The sequence below is a fragment of the Podarcis gaigeae genome, assembly GCF_964106915.1.
Source record: "Podarcis gaigeae genome assembly, chromosome: 3".
NCBI lineage: Eukaryota > Metazoa > Chordata > Lepidosauria > Squamata > Lacertidae > Podarcis > Podarcis gaigeae.
Genome location: NC_139680.1, coordinates 49,649,491 through 49,667,105, shown reverse-complemented (window position 1 = coordinate 49,667,105; position 17,615 = coordinate 49,649,491). Strand labels below are relative to the sequence as shown.

General features: G+C 41.2%; 1 protein-coding gene across 1 annotated transcript in view; it reads left to right on the top strand.

The window, feature by feature from the left end:
• The first annotated feature begins 307 nt into the window (after positions 1-307).
• RTN4IP1 (reticulon 4 interacting protein 1) overlaps positions 308-17,615 on the top strand; it is a 110,975-nt gene continuing 93,667 nt past the window's right edge. Inside the window, exon 1 of the mRNA XM_083731379.1 lies at positions 308-402. The gene's annotated coding sequence lies outside the window, so the exon portion shown is untranslated. The remainder of the gene's footprint in view (positions 403-17,615) is intronic.

Here is a 17,615-nt window from a genome sequence, read left to right as displayed (position 1 = left end):
CAAAAGATAATAATCGCTCAGACACACAGCTTTAAACTTGTGCCTGTAAAGAGCAGGGCAAAACGTAAGTGTGGATAAGCCCTCATATGTAGTCAATAGACTTGTTTCCTAAGTGCTTCACTGCAGGGTAGTTTGTACAATCATGAGTGTGTTGTTGCCCAGCTGGGCTGCCTTCCTTAGGAATGGACTGCAGGTAAAGTCAGAGCTGAACAGCTTCATTCAAGTACAGCACAGCAAACAAGGAGCCCTGCTGACTCCTTGGCCTCCAGGTCCACACTGACTTCCTGTCCTCTCCTCTCCTCTACAGGATGTTCCCTCTTCAAGTACTTCCCCTTGACCCAGGAACTAAACTATCTACACAATGAGGACTTGAACAGCCTTTCTATTGTGGTCCATAAGTTGGTAAGCTCACAATTATATAGCTATAATGTGCTCTAAGTGGGCCTCTCCTCAGGCCTGGTTTGGAAACTGGAGTTTGTGCAAAAGGCAGTTGCTAGGGGGGCACCTGACTTTACCCATGTTACATTGGTGTTGAAAATCTGCTCGGGCTGCCTATTAGCAACTGAACTAAGTCCAGGGTTTTGCTGCTGGCATTTAAAGCCCCCAAACAATCAGGATTCCTAGCAAACTGCCCCCCCCCCCATGCAGGTCCAGCTGTTCTTTAGTGTCTTTAGAAAAGACTCTTCTGGTCCTTCCTAAACCAGCAGATTATCACTTGGTGACAACATGCAAGTGGCCCTTCTTGGTGATAGGATCTGCCCTTTGGAATGCTCCCGCTTGAATAACTTGTAATGGCCTTCAATACTTCTTTAAAAAAATTATGCTTACCTGAACCTTCCTCCCTTAATTTTTAATTTTTTGTTTTGCACACTGCTCTATTTTCTTCAGTTTTGCTTTGTTTTTATATTGCTTTGATCTAGTTGCTAGGAATTTTTACTTAATGTTATCACTGAAGTTTTATTGTTTTGATGTAAATGGATTATTATTATTATTATTATTACATTAGGCAGCATAAATTCTTCACAAATAAAGAGTTACATAAAACTTTAACCAAGATGCTTGTGAAAGGCAGGGCAACAAGAGGTAGCTGGTGGAATGCATTCCCATTCCTAGTTTTTATTGCTGCAAAGACAGTTAAGAAGGCAAAATGTTTCACCTTACATTATTCTGTTGCTTCCTTTCTAATTATAAAGCCATTCATATTTGTTCTCAGGGTGTAAATTACTGTGTGAGACTAGGGGTTAACATCAGAAGTATCTTTTATTATCACCCCATTTCCCTTTCTACGTCCAAATAGTTACAATATTTAACGCTGTTATGAGTTTGGGGTGGAGGAAGTAGACTGTATGCTGGATCCATCTAACCCCTGGATCCAGAAATGTTAAAATATAAGCCAGTTTAGCTTCCTGTGTTGAGATAATACCCTGGGTGATGATGGGCCATTAAGAGAACAAAGGAAAAGGGGCTCTGTGTCACAGAGATAGAAGGACAAATCCTGAGTTGAGAGAGTAAGAGCAATGTTTTATTTCTGTTTGAATCCAAGGCTGTGACTATGGGAGAATCAAGATCCTTTTGGGGTGTTAATGCTGTGAACTCCTCCATTATAGGCTCTGGTTGTATATATGTGTAAATAAACCATATATCATAAAGGCACTGCCTTATTCCAAAAGGAAACAGAAACCCCTGGAATCTCACACAGCTCCGAGATTGGGGTGGCATTCAACATGACTTTTTTGGAAGAGCATCTGTGGGGTTGGAAGTTCTGCTTCTACTAATGCTCCTATGCTGATAAACACCAGAGTTTTGTGCACATCACTTTGACTGATGGTTCTTTTAGCCTAAGCTTTTTAGTACCCAGCAGATTTGTTTTCCTTCTTTGTTATACGGAATTATCATTTTCCTTTGGCAATGAGAACAGTCAGCTGGCTGCCTTTTGGAGATAGTTTGGAAGCAACTGTCAGTCAGTGTTTCTGTTGTGAAAGTCACAGCTGTTCCAGAGCCACCTGTCTACCTTGTCCAGATGATCTTGGACAAATTATTGTTTCCCACTCGGCTCTGATCAGCAGTAGGAACACAATTAAGCACTTATTTACAGAAGCACACGTGAAAAAGTAAATGGACATAAATACATTAGAAATGGCAATACGTACAAAAAAACCACCACCCCAAAACACCCAACCCCACACTGAGGGAACATTTCAGCTTCCCAGGACATTTTGTAATTGACTTTAAAGTGGCCAAACTGGTACAAAGGAACATCAAAGGGCGAGTTCAATGTGCAATGATTGCATCACAATATAATACATGAGGTTAAGTGCTGTCACTTCTGAATTGATTTGGTACAATGGATTTTTATCACGCTACCTGTACACACTGGCCAGCAAATGCCAGGATAGTCTGTGTCATCAATACAGCAGGGGGTTTTCTGTGTGCGTGAGCATAGCCACTGACAAATACGTATTTATAATTGTTTGTACTTTTCATTTGACTCATTGGCTCAGGCATGTAATGTAGTGGACCTTAGCCAACAAACACTTGCTTGCTTGCTTATTTATTTATTTCATACCATTTATATACTGCTTGATTGGGGCGGAGAAACTCTGATAATATGTGGGCTTTAAGGTGCCTGAATACACATTGTTTTCCTTTTTATATTTCCCCCCTTCTCCATCAGTATATAGCAAGGTATGTTAAACTTGTTTGTACTGCTGGACCTTATATGTTGTTCTCATCCAAGTGGCAGCTCACACTCCCCCCCCCCAATTAATTTGGTTTTCTTGATGTGCAGATAATGTGGTAAGAGAAAAAAAATCTACATGAAATTGCACATTGCCCAACTGAAGAACATTATGTGACTGGGGTTGTTTTGGGGTTTTTTTAGTGTGGTGTTATTTTGCCAGGTGCGGCCCTCTATCACCACATCCCCTATATGCACTCCTCAGTGAGCTGCTGTTGGCACATACATTATTATTTTTTAAAGCAACTATTGTGCATATCTGGTGTACTGGAAAACTTGTATTTCAATTTTTTAAAAAATGACTGATAAGCTCTTCATCTTTCTTTCTTTCTTTCTTTCTTTCTTTCTTTCTTTCTTTCTGCACATTTATTAATTTATACCTCCATCTTTCACTTTACTGAAAACAACAATACCCAGATATTCTTAAAACAATCAGAGTGTTCCAGGAATTGGGGGGAGGAGAGTTGGTGATGTTACACATGTTAGCCAATAGGTATCCTCAGTAGTCAGTTTTTTGCTTATTCAAACTGGAAACTTCAAAACTAGTTTTGCCCGAGACAAACAGAAAAGGTTAGATTTGTACTGAGCATGGGGAGGACACTTTCAAATGCCCCCACTACATCATTGTGTCATCCCTCAAAGTTGTATGGACTTCAGCTTTTATTTCCTTTGGTACATGTTTTCCATCCATGAAAGCCCTTTTGGTATTCTGACCATTGAAACTACAAGAGGGAGAAACAACCCAACTCTTGCTTTGAACAATCTTGCTTTGATAACCATCAAATTTGCTGTAACGAGTTTCTGTGAAACCTTTTCATTTATCTGAGAGTACAACTGTTTCCTTCCTTGTTTGACCCTGAAGGCAACGACTGTAATAGCAGTGGAAGTGCCGAATCACAGGCGTTTAGACAAAAGGACTTTGTATCTTGTGTCTTGGCATAGTCAACCAGCTTTTCAGCAGAAGCCCTGCACTCCACCTGTTCTAATTTTTAAAAAGGTTTTGAAGAGCAAAACATTTGAGTTAGAAACTCTCTGACTCCTGTGATGGAACTAGGCTGAAATTCAGTGGCAACAGAACCGCTAACAGTGCAATCTTTTCCACATCTTCTCAGAAGGAGGCCCCATTGTTTTCAATAGGACTTACTCCCCCATAAGCATGTATTGCCAGTCTCACTTTGGACACCATGGCTGCCTTAGAATGGGTTGCCCAAAGCAACTTCAATGCTTGTGTGCTGACATGGATGCTCCTTTGTTAAATTATTCCACCTGCTGCACAGTTGGTTCTTCGATATCATGCAAATAGAAGAAATTAAGTCCATTTGAAACAGGAGTGTTGCAAGTAAGAAGTAGCACTTTCAGGACCCTTAAAACTAGTGGGAAGGGGACTTCCCAAGCCTCTATAAACAAATGTGATATTTATAAATACTTATAAATATTTATAAATTTATAAATACCACATTTAATTATGTGTTTGCTTGTGCCATGGAAATAGAAAACTTTGGTTTTGATTATCGCAGGCAGTCACTTGTTTCCTTTTTTTCCTTTCTCTTTTAGCAAACATCCTACTACATTACCACCTGACAGACCTACAGCATCACACTGATAAGTTCTCATATTCATTCTGTTGCTTACAACCAGCACCGGCACAATACATTGTGCTACCTTGTTTTGGCACCACTGGTGCCAGGTGGCTGCCAACTCCTCCTTCTGCACTCTCATTTAGATAGTCTTGCTTTCTTAGGCATCAACCTCATGTTAGATAGTCTTGCTGCTATCTAAAAGACACAGTACACAAGGAAAAGGGGATGGGGAGGAGAGAGGAAAAAGCAACTTCATGCACCAGTTTTTCAAGTTACAGTTCTTGTAATTACCAGTTGGGATGGAAACAGGTTCAAGTAGGCTCATGAAGGAGCTGCCAGTGGGTGACAGTTGGAGAGAGTCAAAGGAAGCTGGTCCTCTCAACAGAGGTGATGAAACAGCCCTGTTTCCCCTTCCCCTTCCTCCCTCTGATCAGTGGCCTGATGGAAGGTTGCCGTTAGGTGACAGAAGGTACCAGAGTCAAAAGGCTTAAATCAGCAATAGTCTGATTAACATCTTGGCATTCTAATCAACTGCAGCACAGGGAAATATACAAAATGGAAGCATCTTCTGACACAAGAGTGAGCCTGGCATGACTCTGCATCTTTTGGACCAGTTCCTGAAAAGACTTGGCAGCATACACAACTCTCATTTCACTTTAGTGCCCAACCCAGTTACTCAGCACCTTTTTGAATTTTGAAGAGTCATAATTTGAGAACTCTAAGCGAAAGCTGTGAAACTGGGGTCTTCTACCACGCCAAGCACTTATGCAAGTCCAGGCACTCCTGCTCTTCAACAGATTTCCTTTGTAGACTAAAAGACATATTACTCTTGAGAGGCACAGCTCCACAATGGATAAGCTGCAAGCAGGTTCAGGCAGAATGTGGTATGCACCTCAAGCGGCAGAATACATCTCCCCAATTGTCACCCATGAGGCTACCTTGTGACACTGGCATCATAATGCGGCTTACCTGCACCACCCACCTGCCTGCCTTCTGTGTCCATGATTCCACCACTTACCAGCCCACCTGCAAGAAATGGAGGGGTGTGCCACTGCAGTGATGGAAGCAACCAGGGGTGATCCATCAGAGCCCTTCACTTTTAGTTAAACCAAGTTGCATTTTGAAACAGACAGAAAAACGTAGGAATGTGCATTGTGCTAGATCAGAGCATTTGTACATCTTCTGTTGCCTACACCAGGGGTGGGGAATTGGGCCAGATCCAATAAATAAAGCAGCACTTATTTCTAAAGCTCAAGGTGTAGCCTAGAGAAAAATCTATAAAATAATATCAAAATCACACACAGAGAGACAGAGAGAGACGGGGGGGGGGGGGGAGAGAGAGAGAGAGAGAGAGAGAGAGAGAGAGAAAGAAACTATTTTAGGTAGCAACCTAAACCTCACAGTTACACAAACCACTACAGTAACTCATATGCAAGTCTCACTAGTCAGGTTAACTGACTGCAGAGGTAATTGGATTTAACTTATATAAAAGTTTTCACTCTGGATACTTCCTTGCAAATGAGTCCCTATAGCAGTTTATGTGTTTGGTGAGAATTGCTACTTAAAACACAGACACAGCATTTCCTGTAGGAATGAAGGCACTTGGGTGGGGAAGAATGCTGAGACAAGGCAATATCCTTTTCCCAGCAGAAGACCTACAATGTGATACGATGTGGATAGTACTGTGCAGTATGCAAACTACCTTCAGAAGCTCTTAGGTGACACATGTTCCTTGAATGCAGCCTGGGATGATGGCTTCTCTGTATTGAAAGCACCTGTCACAGATGAAGCAGAGATGAGCTTGCATCCCATTTGACTTGATTTGAAACACACCATCTTTTACTGGAGGCAGTTAATAGATTGGATTGCAAGTTGTTTGGTGATAGAGACATTGAGGGGAGAATATGCATGTGTGGAACAGTCCTTAGGTCAAGTTGAAAAGTGACCCATGTCCTGGGTCTGCAAAAAGCAACTTTGGCTAGGATATACATTCAATTTATAAAGTGTTGCATTCCAGACTATGATGAAGCATTCTTAGCATTCTTTTGAAAATACTCTTGGTGAGATGTCAGCAGATGTTCTCACACCAAGCTCTGATGATTACCAAGATCTGTTCTTTTTGATCTGTTGTGAAGACACTTGCAGCACAATCCTGTGTATGTTTACTCAGAAATAAGCTCAACCGTGTGCAATGGAGTTTACTTCCAAGGGAGTATGTAATCCTAAAGATGTTTGAAGTGAGTTCCTCTGTGTTCATTAGGACCTACCACCACGTAAATGTATTTAGGGTTGCAGTCTTACAGAACAATCCTATCCATGTTGATTCAAAAGTAAGTCTCAGTGTAAGCCTGTCACATGAGTGCACATATCATTCCAAGCTTAGGCTGCAGAATGATGCTCACTTCTATGGAGGAAGAACCATTGACCATGGCTATACTTACTCCCATATCAATGTGCTTTGGATGGGTTTGTTAACCACGAATTCACAAATGCTATGCTTGTCTGCTCAGAAGTACAACACATTGATTTTAGTGGGACTTTCTCCAAGTAAGTGTGCATAGGAAGACAGGACTGCACTGCAGCCTAACTGAGCATTCCTAAAGTGGGGGTGGTGATGGTTGGAAGTAACATGTTAGAGGAACCACCACTTGTGAGCCCACTAAGGCCAGGAAGAATGGGACTAGTAGTGCTGGTGCCTCTTTTCCCTTTTCTTCCTCTCACTGACTCTCACTGAACTCCAGATCTAGCTCCGGGCCCATTTTGGGGGGCATGTTGGGGGGAAAGAGTGGACTTGAAATCCCAGGGATCCATGTTCTCTCCTGGTACCACTGATGGCATTCTAGCAGTGGCGGAGCTTCACTTTGCTGGTGGAAAATCTCCAGCCTCTAGAGCCCCCTCAAATGCCCCCCAGGGAAATCCCAGGATGGCTCCCTTAATAATGAAATTCTCACCTAACGTTTTTTGTGGTGCATTATAGGGAAGGGGGGAAAGATGTGTAACACATTTGTTGTGATGAATCAAATGTTTAACTATGAAGATGTAACTTAATTTCTCCCCTTTGGGCACTCACTCACACTTTAAATGCCAAATGTAAGGTAGTATGACTGCATTTCTGAAATGCCAAAACCACCTCCCTTTTAAAAGACAGATGAAGGTAGACAAACCACAGGGTATTTATCTCTTCATAATAACAGTAAATGCATCATACTGTCAGCAAGTGTTCACTCCTAATTTCTTCATTGGTGATAATTGGCTTAATGGAAACAAAGTGTTACCTTGAATAATTGAGAGCAGAATTATGCTAGAGATGGATGCTTACATTGCATTTTGTCTAGACCATGCACTATTTAAATAAAAAGGGCAATTCATTTTTGTAGGCTTTCTATCCTAGGGCTTAGGACCTAAGCAATCTATTGTCTGTTACTGCTCCCTTGAGAGTAATTTACAGGTAATCTATTTTGCTATCATTAAATTAAATATCTTCCAGTACATGTCATTAAGTGTCTTTTCTACAGTTTCATCTCTATTAAACTATACTAAATTAGTCTTCTTCTTTACTATTTATATTTGCAATTATTTGGAAAACATTGCCCCTAGATGTCCAAATGTTAGCTTTTAGCTTTAAATGTGCATAAGGTATCAAAGGGTGCTTCTTAGAATCTAGGCAATCACTACATTTGAGTGGGAGGAATTCAACCGCACACCCACAAATTCAGGTTCATGGTTAAAGTTGATTTGGTGTTCCTGCACAACCTGTCTCACCACCACTATTTATGATAATGAAATAAGACTATTTCTGATAATGAACATGACAAGGGAATGTGCTGGAAATAGTGAGCTAATACACTTGAGACAACATCATATAGCCTCCTTGCAAACAAATTAGAATGAGTGCTCCAATAAATAGCTGACATCATCTAACTTTCCTGCAAGCTTTGTGTAGACAAATAAGGATGAATGCTCAGTAAACAGGTCGTCTGGAAACATCCTTAATTATGTCAGTCTTTCCAGTTCTACATCCTGTTCTGAACAAAGTGATATTGGTACCAACACATGACTTAAGAAAGCTAACACACCATTTCCAAAGACACTGAAATAAACCTGTTCAGTCTGGCTAATTCTTCTCATTCAAAATTCTTTCCAGTGATTCAAGATCCTTTTGGCATTAAATGGGCACAGTATTCTTGTAGCTGTAACATTCAGCAAGAATGCAATTTGAGTTACCATTGGTGCTTTGTTTGCTGTTGTTCTTGCTGTAATAGTAGAAGGGCCAACGGATGTGAGTGGCGCTGTGGTCTAAACCACTGAGCCTCTTGGGCTTGCCAATCAGAAGGTTGGTGGTTCGAATCCGCACAACGGAGTGAGCTCCTGTCCCAGCTCCTGTCCCAGCTCCTGCCTGCCTAGCAGTTTGAAAGCACACCAGTGCAAGTAGATAAATAGGTGCCACTGTGGCGGGAAGGTAAACGGCGTTTCCATGCACTCTGGTTTCCATCATGGTGTTCCATTGCACCAGAAGCGGTTTAGTCATGTTGGCCACATGACCTGGAAAGCTGTCTGTGGGGCTCCCTTGGCCTGAAAGTTAGATGAGTGCTGCAACTCCAGTCGCCTTTGACTGGACGTAACCCTCCGGGGTCCTTTACCTTTACCTTTTAGTAGAAGGGCCTTTGATCTATTAAAGGGTGTTAGGCTGTGATCTGCATACCTACTGGTGTAAATCCACTTGAACACAATTGAGTCTTACTTTCAAGCAATGCATAGGATCGAAGCTGTTATTTTCTTAACTACTTGACATTTTAAATGGTTTGGTCAATCAGTCAGTTGATATAAATATGACTCTTTGTTTACTGGAGGTGGCAGATTATATTTTATAAAAATATTCATTTATTTTAGTGCGCTGTTCTGGTTCGCCAAAAGCGGCTTAGTCATGCTGGCCACATGACCCGGAAGCCGTCTGTGGACAAATGCCGGCTCGCTCGGCCTATAGAGCAAGATGAGCGTGCAACCCCAGAGTCATTCGCGACTGGACCTAATGGTCAGGGGTACCTTTACCTTTACCTTTACAATCAATTTACTAACTGTAATAGGCTTATTTTCTACTTTTCCACCATTAAGATCTTCAAGGCAGCTTACAAACATGTTTGAGTAAATTGCTTCTTGTCTCAGTATAATGGGCTGAGATCTTCCGCTCTAGAACAAACCAATACACTTCTGTCCCTCACTCTGCAAATGGAGATGCTGAATCACTAACCAATAAATAACTGCTTATACCCCGGCTTTCGCTTTCAGATAAATTAGCAGAACCAGTGATTGTTCTGCATCATCTGGCATACTTTATGTTCTCTTGGCTTCCTGGATCGTTGCTTTTGACCCCAGTATGGCTTGTGACTTTGCTTTTGGATTTGGCCAATGGGCTTTGCCTAGGGAAAATTGTATAGAGTCCATTTGGCAGCGGTACGACTGCTGCAACTACATGTATTTCTGGGATCACTCTCAAACCCTTCAACGTATTCCTGGCAGGTGACCCCAAGGGATGATGGTTAGTGATGACTGAAGCCAAGTGAGCAATCTGAAGTGAAGTTTCTTGAGATATTTGGAAATGTTCTGAAACAGGCCCAGTAGGATGGAATTTCTCCCTTTCTTCCAATCAGGACTATTTGGCTAGTCTCAAATTATCTGCTCAGTCCAATATCCCTATGGTCAATTCTGAAAAGGCATTTTTCCTCCATTACAATACATAACATTTCCCAAGTATTTTCCTCCCCCAGTATAATTTGAAAGCACCCTGCTTCTTGTGCTCCAGTTCAAGAAGGAGATGGATTAAAGAGTGCTTTGGAGTGATTCCTTTGGAGGCAAAGGTGTGCATTCCTCCAGGGGCATTAGACTATGCATATTTTGTGAAATGTCAGTGTGTCTGTGTTAACTGTTGGACCCAGCTGGTAAGGAAACACTAAGCTTTCCTGGGCTGGTAGTTGATAGAACACCCATGGATGGCAATAAAACTATAATTTGTTATTTACTAGCAGCCTCATAACCCGTGTTGCTTGGGAATTCTAAGAGACCCCAAAATCTGTGTAGTATTCTGCAGTTGTGGCTTCTGGGACTAGTCCCACTGACTTCAAAACAGTGCTTTTAAATTTCCAAAATTATTCACTCCAGCCACATCCAAGATGTTTCTACCCAGTTTTTGATGCATGCACACACAAGGCCAAAACTGGTTTGATTCCACATCAGCAAATAGGTATGACTCACACAAAGGCAATGGCCACGTTATTGTTGTTGTTGTTTTAATTTATATACCACCCTTTATCAAAATATCCCAGGGTGGTGTACAACATTAAAAACACATTACAGAGCATCAATGATAAAAACATAATAAAAACATAATAAAAGCATACTAGCAGAAGTCCTGTTTCACTTTCACATCAAGCTATACCCATCTAGGCAGGGAAAATAATAAGAGTCTCTCTCAACCTGGTTTTCTATATGCATTATATTATTTTTTTCTCCACTCCCTCTTCAGATCATGGTGAAGGTGGGGGTGGGGAATACCTGTGAGAAGTATTGTAAAGCTTTCTTTGTTTTTAACTCTCTGGTGACTCGTTCAGCCAACATACTGTCTGGGCTTAACTAACTCTTAATGGATTTCATGTTAATAATTAAGAGTGCTAAAATATGTTATCACACACTGGGAGCAATGTGATTCTTTTGCTTCCCACAACAGAGAACTTCCTCCATCTAAAAGATCAAAAGCACTTCAATATATATGGAAATGAAAGCTATGGAATTATTATCTATAATTAATTTCCTTTTGTAATATGTCACTAAGTCAAGCCCTTTGCTCTGCTGCTATAAATTGCAGTTATCCACCATGCTAGGAATTAATGTAAAATATAGATCACTTACACATCTGGCTGGAAAGATAGATTGTTCCAGATGGCTTCAAATTTAAAGTTAGTTCTGCCGTATTATCAGCAGAGCTTAGCTTAGTTGAGGTTGGGGGAGGTATTAGGAGACTGACAGTGGAATAAATACTATACATGCCTTCACAGTTGTATGTCCCATCGTTTTCAATAGTTCCACACAGTGGAGCCTACTCTGCTGGGGTTGGCAGTGGCTGGTAACATTTTGACTTGGCTGCAATTTTTAACCTTGCTGCTTTCATCCTAATAGGACTTATACAGCACTTATTTAGGAAAGTGTGCAGTTACACAACTGCAGTATATCCATCCACTGTTTAAATAGAACTCGTTCAAAGCATCCCTCCTTCTGCATCATATAATTTTTCATGTTTTCCTTCATTGAATTAGTTTTTAAATTGGGTACCAATGGCATATCTTTCCAGATTTCAAACTGCACTAAAGGCTGTTTTCTTACAAGCCCATTCTGGGATATTTTAATTATTGACCTGCTATGTGAATAATTGATAGTGCACAAAGGTATCAGTGTAACAACTTTGGAAAGAGTTACACCTGTTTGCTCAGGACATGACGGGGTCAGGGTTTCTCTTGAGAATACATTTTTATGCTTGCCCCCCTCCCCCTCCTTATTTTGAATACTGTTGGGGTTTGGGACTTTCTGGCCAGCATATTAGACAATTCCTGTCTTGAAACAAAGAAACACACACATCAAGCACCATCAACATCAACCCAAAGGAGAGACTGCTCTGAATATTACAACTTCCTGCATGAAGATACAAAAACAAACCAAGCATGGATAGCTTGTAATGTTTGGAGAATGAAACGGCTGTTTTCCAGCTTCTGGTTAATGTAATGGGCTGCTCTTATGCATATCAGCTTCTGATCAGTGAATTTGTAGCAGGCAAATCTTGCTTGCATTGCACTGAAGATCGAGCATACAGGTGTACTATTACAAGAAGATTAATCTTTGGAAACATGCAAGCAGTTTTATTTATGTACTGAAAATGGTGGGGAGCAATGTATATTCTTGCCAATGTAACCTCAATAGAACCTCCTCTAATTGCATAGGAATATATCTGATCAGGAGAGATTGAGGGCCAGAGATGATGGAGTCACATCGCCTGCTTTATTTTAACTTTTGCAAATAACATGCAGAGGTGGAGGTAGTGATGCAACAAGGCAATTTTAGACCCTGGATGCAATGCCTGACATGGCTCCCCCTTTAGCTAGCTAGATGTATTCCTTCCGAGCTGATGTTGTCTTGTGTTATGAAGGATGTAATTACCATTTCTTCTGATGCCATTTCATGCTCCTACATTCCTGATGTGTTGGGAGCAAATGAACAAGCAGTTTGCTAACCCTATTTTGTTTTTAAAAAAAATGATATTCTGAGTATGTGCAGTTTGTCATTTTAAACTCACTTAACTCACAGCACCATTGTGAGTACAGGAATAAAATGGAGTTTGCTTCTGCTACCCTGATGCTAAACACATTTACTTTGGAATATGCAGCATGTTTGTTGTTGGAAGTAAAAATAATAAAATGAGCACCTATAAACATGTCCATACCTGGCTGGTTCCCCTGTGGCTAGAGTTTTTAAAAATGAGTGAAAAAATATGCTGTAGTGATGAATGTCAGCCTCAGTGGGCCCTTGCATGACCAGGTCAGTCAATGCACAGAATGTGGGGGCCTGCTTGCTGCTTTCCCAATAATCTGCCACTCTCTGGGTACTCATCTGAAGAGGAGCCTTGGTTTGGGACTGTGGACTTGGCCCTAAGGTCAAGGTCTAGCCCTAGCTAGGTGGAAGAGTAATCCAGGTCAGAAAAATGGTAGGGTGAGGGACAAATTTGCACCCCTATTTTTTCCAACTTTTCATTGAGAAAATGGCACAGAGAAAAAAGAGCTAAACTGTTGGGGCGCAGTCCTGATCTGAACCCTCCTCCACTGGCTGTTACTAGCAACACTTTTTAAGGAGTGGATGTGCATTCACACATCTCCACTATCACCTTTGTTTGGGCCTTGAGCAATACATGATCTCACTAGTTCAGGATGGAGAGTAAGCAGCACACATTTCAGCTGGAACAAACTGGGGAAGGGAAAGAGAGGTGCAAGTTAACAGTTCATTATGCTAATGCTAGTTGCTAAGTGACCTTGATGAATTGTCACACAATGGAAAATAATCATTTAGGTTAATGCAGCAAAGGCCAGATTCAAGCCCAGTGCCTTGCCATGCATTTATTCTAGTCAGGGAGCTGCTTATGTTATAGCTTTTCTGTTTTGTATTTACAATCGTGTCTTTGTTGCCTGATATTGATCAGGTAATTGAACAAAGTTCATATCTTTTGCTTGGTGAGCAAGGAAAGTGTCAGGAATCTAAAAGCTGCTTGAAAGTTTGTACAGTGTACCAAAACTTTGTAGAGTGATGATGGCAGATTTTGCATTGAGGCACCTGGAGAGAGAGAGAGAGAGAGAGAGAGAGAGAGAGAGAGAGAGAGAGAGAGAGGGGTGGATCTCACAGGAACTTTGGAATTGCTTCCGGTCAGACAGCAATGCTTCTTTAGTGCATTTATTTACATCTGTTGAATGCAAAAACAGTTCTCCCATGTTTGGTGTATTGTAAATGCATACGATGTACACATACACTGGGTTATTCTGGGCCATTGGGACTTTTGTGTGGTACATACAGTTGTTTTTTCAGTTTGCATAATCTCTGATGGGAATGACACACGTAGGAACATAGGAAGCTGCCTTACCCTGAGTCAGACTATTGGTCCATCTATATCACTATTGTCTGCACTGACTGACAGCAGCTCTCCAGGATTCCAAACTGGGTACATTGTACTCAGCCAGAATTAAATGGTAATAAGAGAAAAAGTTTTGTGTTTATTGCAAGATCTACATAAAAGCTTCATAATCTAAGTGCTTGGTTTCAGTGAGTGTTCTGTTCTTTTCATATATTCTTAAGGATGGTAAGCTAAATCAGCAAAATATTATTTTTTTGTGACCATGACCAGTGGTATTGTGCTGTGCCTGTATCCATTCCCATATGTGATCAGTGCAAATGCTATATGTCAGAGATAGGTGACCTCCAGATGTTGCTAGACTGCAACTCCTACCCTCTATGATCATTGATCATATGGGCTGGGGCTGATGGAGCCAACCAGCATCCTGGTGGGCCACAAGTCCCCCATCTCTGAGGTAGACTGTGGCCGCTTCCAGATGACCTGTTTGTTGAGCATTCACTCCGCTTTAACTGTGGGTGAGGTTAGAGAAAATTGTGCCAAGCCACACTTTTCTGTCGCTTTCATAATGGCAAAAGGCCTTAATCCAGGCATGGCCAAACTCGGCCCTCCAGATGTTTTGGGACTACAATTCCCATCACCCCTGACCACTGGTCCTCTTAGCTAGGGATGATAGGAGTTGTAGTCCCAAAACATCTGAATGGCCGAGTTTGGCCATGCCTAAAATCTTGTCACATTCTTGCTTTCATGCAGACTATAATCTTCTTAAGGCAGGTACCTGAGAAAGTAATAACATTAATTTTAAATAATTTTGTAGAAATGCATTATTTTTAAGCTAAATCTGTTTACACTTTTACACCATATAAATGCTTCTCCTCTGTTCCCAGATCAACTGCATTCCTTGGGCCGCTGCCAAGTACTAATAGACAAAACAGAAACAGTTAACATACTTGGACTGAAAGCTGCGATGCTCCTGGAGCTTCAGTAATATTCCAATTTCATTCCCCACCACCCTAAAAAAAAAACGAGACTCATTTGAATGCTCCATTACTTCTAGAAAAAAAAATGTGAAAGTCAACTCAAAGTTCAGTCACAGGTGCCTTTTGCAATCAAAACACAGAAGCAGCTGGACGTTTGTTGCCCTAATATTTTTAATGGCTGCTTTATAGTCATATGTTGCTTGACATTCAGATTGTGTACACATTACCATTCCAATGCGCTCCCACTGCTGGTGTCTGAAACCGAATACATGTGGTATTACCCACAATCCATAAATATCCTGTAGCTTCTTGAGAAATACTCCTGTTGGATTTTCTTTCCCTTCAACCAGCTTCCATTTGATTCAGATATGTAAGCCGTGGTTTTGTTGAGGCGTGCATGTTTGAGACAGCCATTGCGCATGCACAGATGACAGCTTCAGTGGGGGAAGGGGGGAACAAACCAGGTACTGAGCATAGAGTGAAGGCACCTCTGCCCCCTCTCTGTTGAACAGCAATGTTTATAGCCTCAGTTAGTGATGCGATGCATTAGTTACAACTGCACATTGCATTAAATGTGGCTTTACAACCGGAACAAGAACATGGCATACCAGTTGTAGTCAGACTGATTTTAGTCCTATTAGGTGACTAACTGTGTTCAGCAAACTAAGGGCCTTTTTCACTTGAGTCAAAAAGTATTCTGCCATGGAGGTTGAGGAGCTGGTTAGACAGCTTTCCCTTAATCTATTCTACAGATGTATTGATAATTCAACCCCAGGGAGTTATGAATAATCTGGAAAGGCACTTTTTCATAACAGGGGCTCATCAACAATAGTAAACAAGGCTGTTAATTTCCTGAGTTCCCTCCCAATTAATTCAGGAGGAGTGGGGCTGGCTGTTCAAAGTGGTATCATAGTGCTTTAAACGTATAGTGTGAATGTAGACTAAGTAATACAGTATTCAGAGTAGACCCATTGAGATCCTTACATTACAAGTCAATTTATTTCATTGGGTCTACTCTAGGTATGACTTTGTAGGATATCACCCACAAAATTTATACTGTTGTATTTCTATTGGGATATTTCAAATGATTTGTGCCTATTACATCCTCTGTACATATTGTGAAAGATACGTTTGCTGTTTCTTCAAACACAATTGCATAAGCATCATGCACACACAGGTGGTCCAATCCTATGCAAACATAGGTGTGTCTGTTGATTTCAATAGCTATTGGTGTTCTCAACTCTGTGTAGAATTAAGGTATTGGTGTATATTATCCATTTGTAACAGGTGAAGCCGCCCCAAGACTTTTGGTGAAACATCCCACCCATTTCTGGGAGTTGGCAGTCCTGCCTGAAGATCACAAATAATTTCCATCTGGTGATTGCTGAGAATAGTTAGTTTCACCTGCCTGTGAGCTGGCTTTGCAAAGCTTGTTATGTTCCTCATTCCTGTCAGGTGTTTTTCCAGTTTCACTTGGGAGGTCTTGGCAGAGTTATTGCCTCTTGCTTTTCCCTGGTTCCTGCAACTCAAGTGTGACAGGGGAAGGGAAGCCAGATTGGTTCACTCTTCCATGGGGGTGAGCTGTAGCAATAGCAACACCTGATAACAAATCTATTAACTGGACCTGTAAAAAGAGAAGATTTTTGAATCTGAAACTTTGCCAACATAACTTAGGTAACTGTTTTGTCAAGCTACGCTAAACTTAACATGTTTTGCTACATACAGGTACAAAATAAGTGTATTTTGATAATGTTAGAAAAAGTACTATAACTGCATTTGTATTCCATTCTTTATCCAAGCAGCTTAGAGTGAGATAACCTGCCTCATATAACCAACATACTTAAGTCTAATAAATGCATGAAGGGGTTAATACCATAGAGTAAGCTGTCCTGCCAAGCTTAGCTAAATCCACTTCCTTTCACCTTGGGAGGAACTAGGCTTGAGCTGGTTGTTCAACATGGCTCCCACCAGCCATCAAAGGCCCTGGCCAGGGGCTGAGGCACTGTGGGCTCCTGGATCTTTTTTTTTTTGGAAAGGGCTGGGTCCCCTCAATGTTCAGAGGGCCCCCTGCGCATGGCGTCAGGATGTGATGTCATGTGTGGGCTCCCTCAATCCTCCAGAGAAGCTGGTGCCTTTGTTAGCAATTCTTGCTATACCAAAACTTTGGACACTGTAAGTCAGCTAAGTTTTACTGCCCATGCAACTTCTCTGAAACACAGGAATCTGACCTTCAAAGGGTTTGTAAGTATACCATTTTTAAACTTAGCAAATTGCTGTATTTTCCTATGCTTGGGAAGAGGGAAACTTTGGAAAGAAACCTTTTAAGGGAACGTTTTGGAACTCACTTTAAATGGCATATTTTAAATATCTAATAGCCTACATTTCCATACTTGGTTGCATGTTTTGTGATTTGAAATCTCTGCTGGAGTACTCTCACAAAAGAGTAATTCTCCCTATTCCCCCATCCAATAATTTTGGAAATTATAGTTCACAGAGCACCCTTAACAATTTTTTCCAGGATTCTTGGGGGGAGGGATATGTTTTCCATGTACTTCAAATGTATGGTGTGTACACGGTCCTAATGATCTTCATGGGTGAACACTATGCAATCTCAAAATGCATTGCTATAAATTTGTTAGTTTAGACAGGAGAGGGTTAAT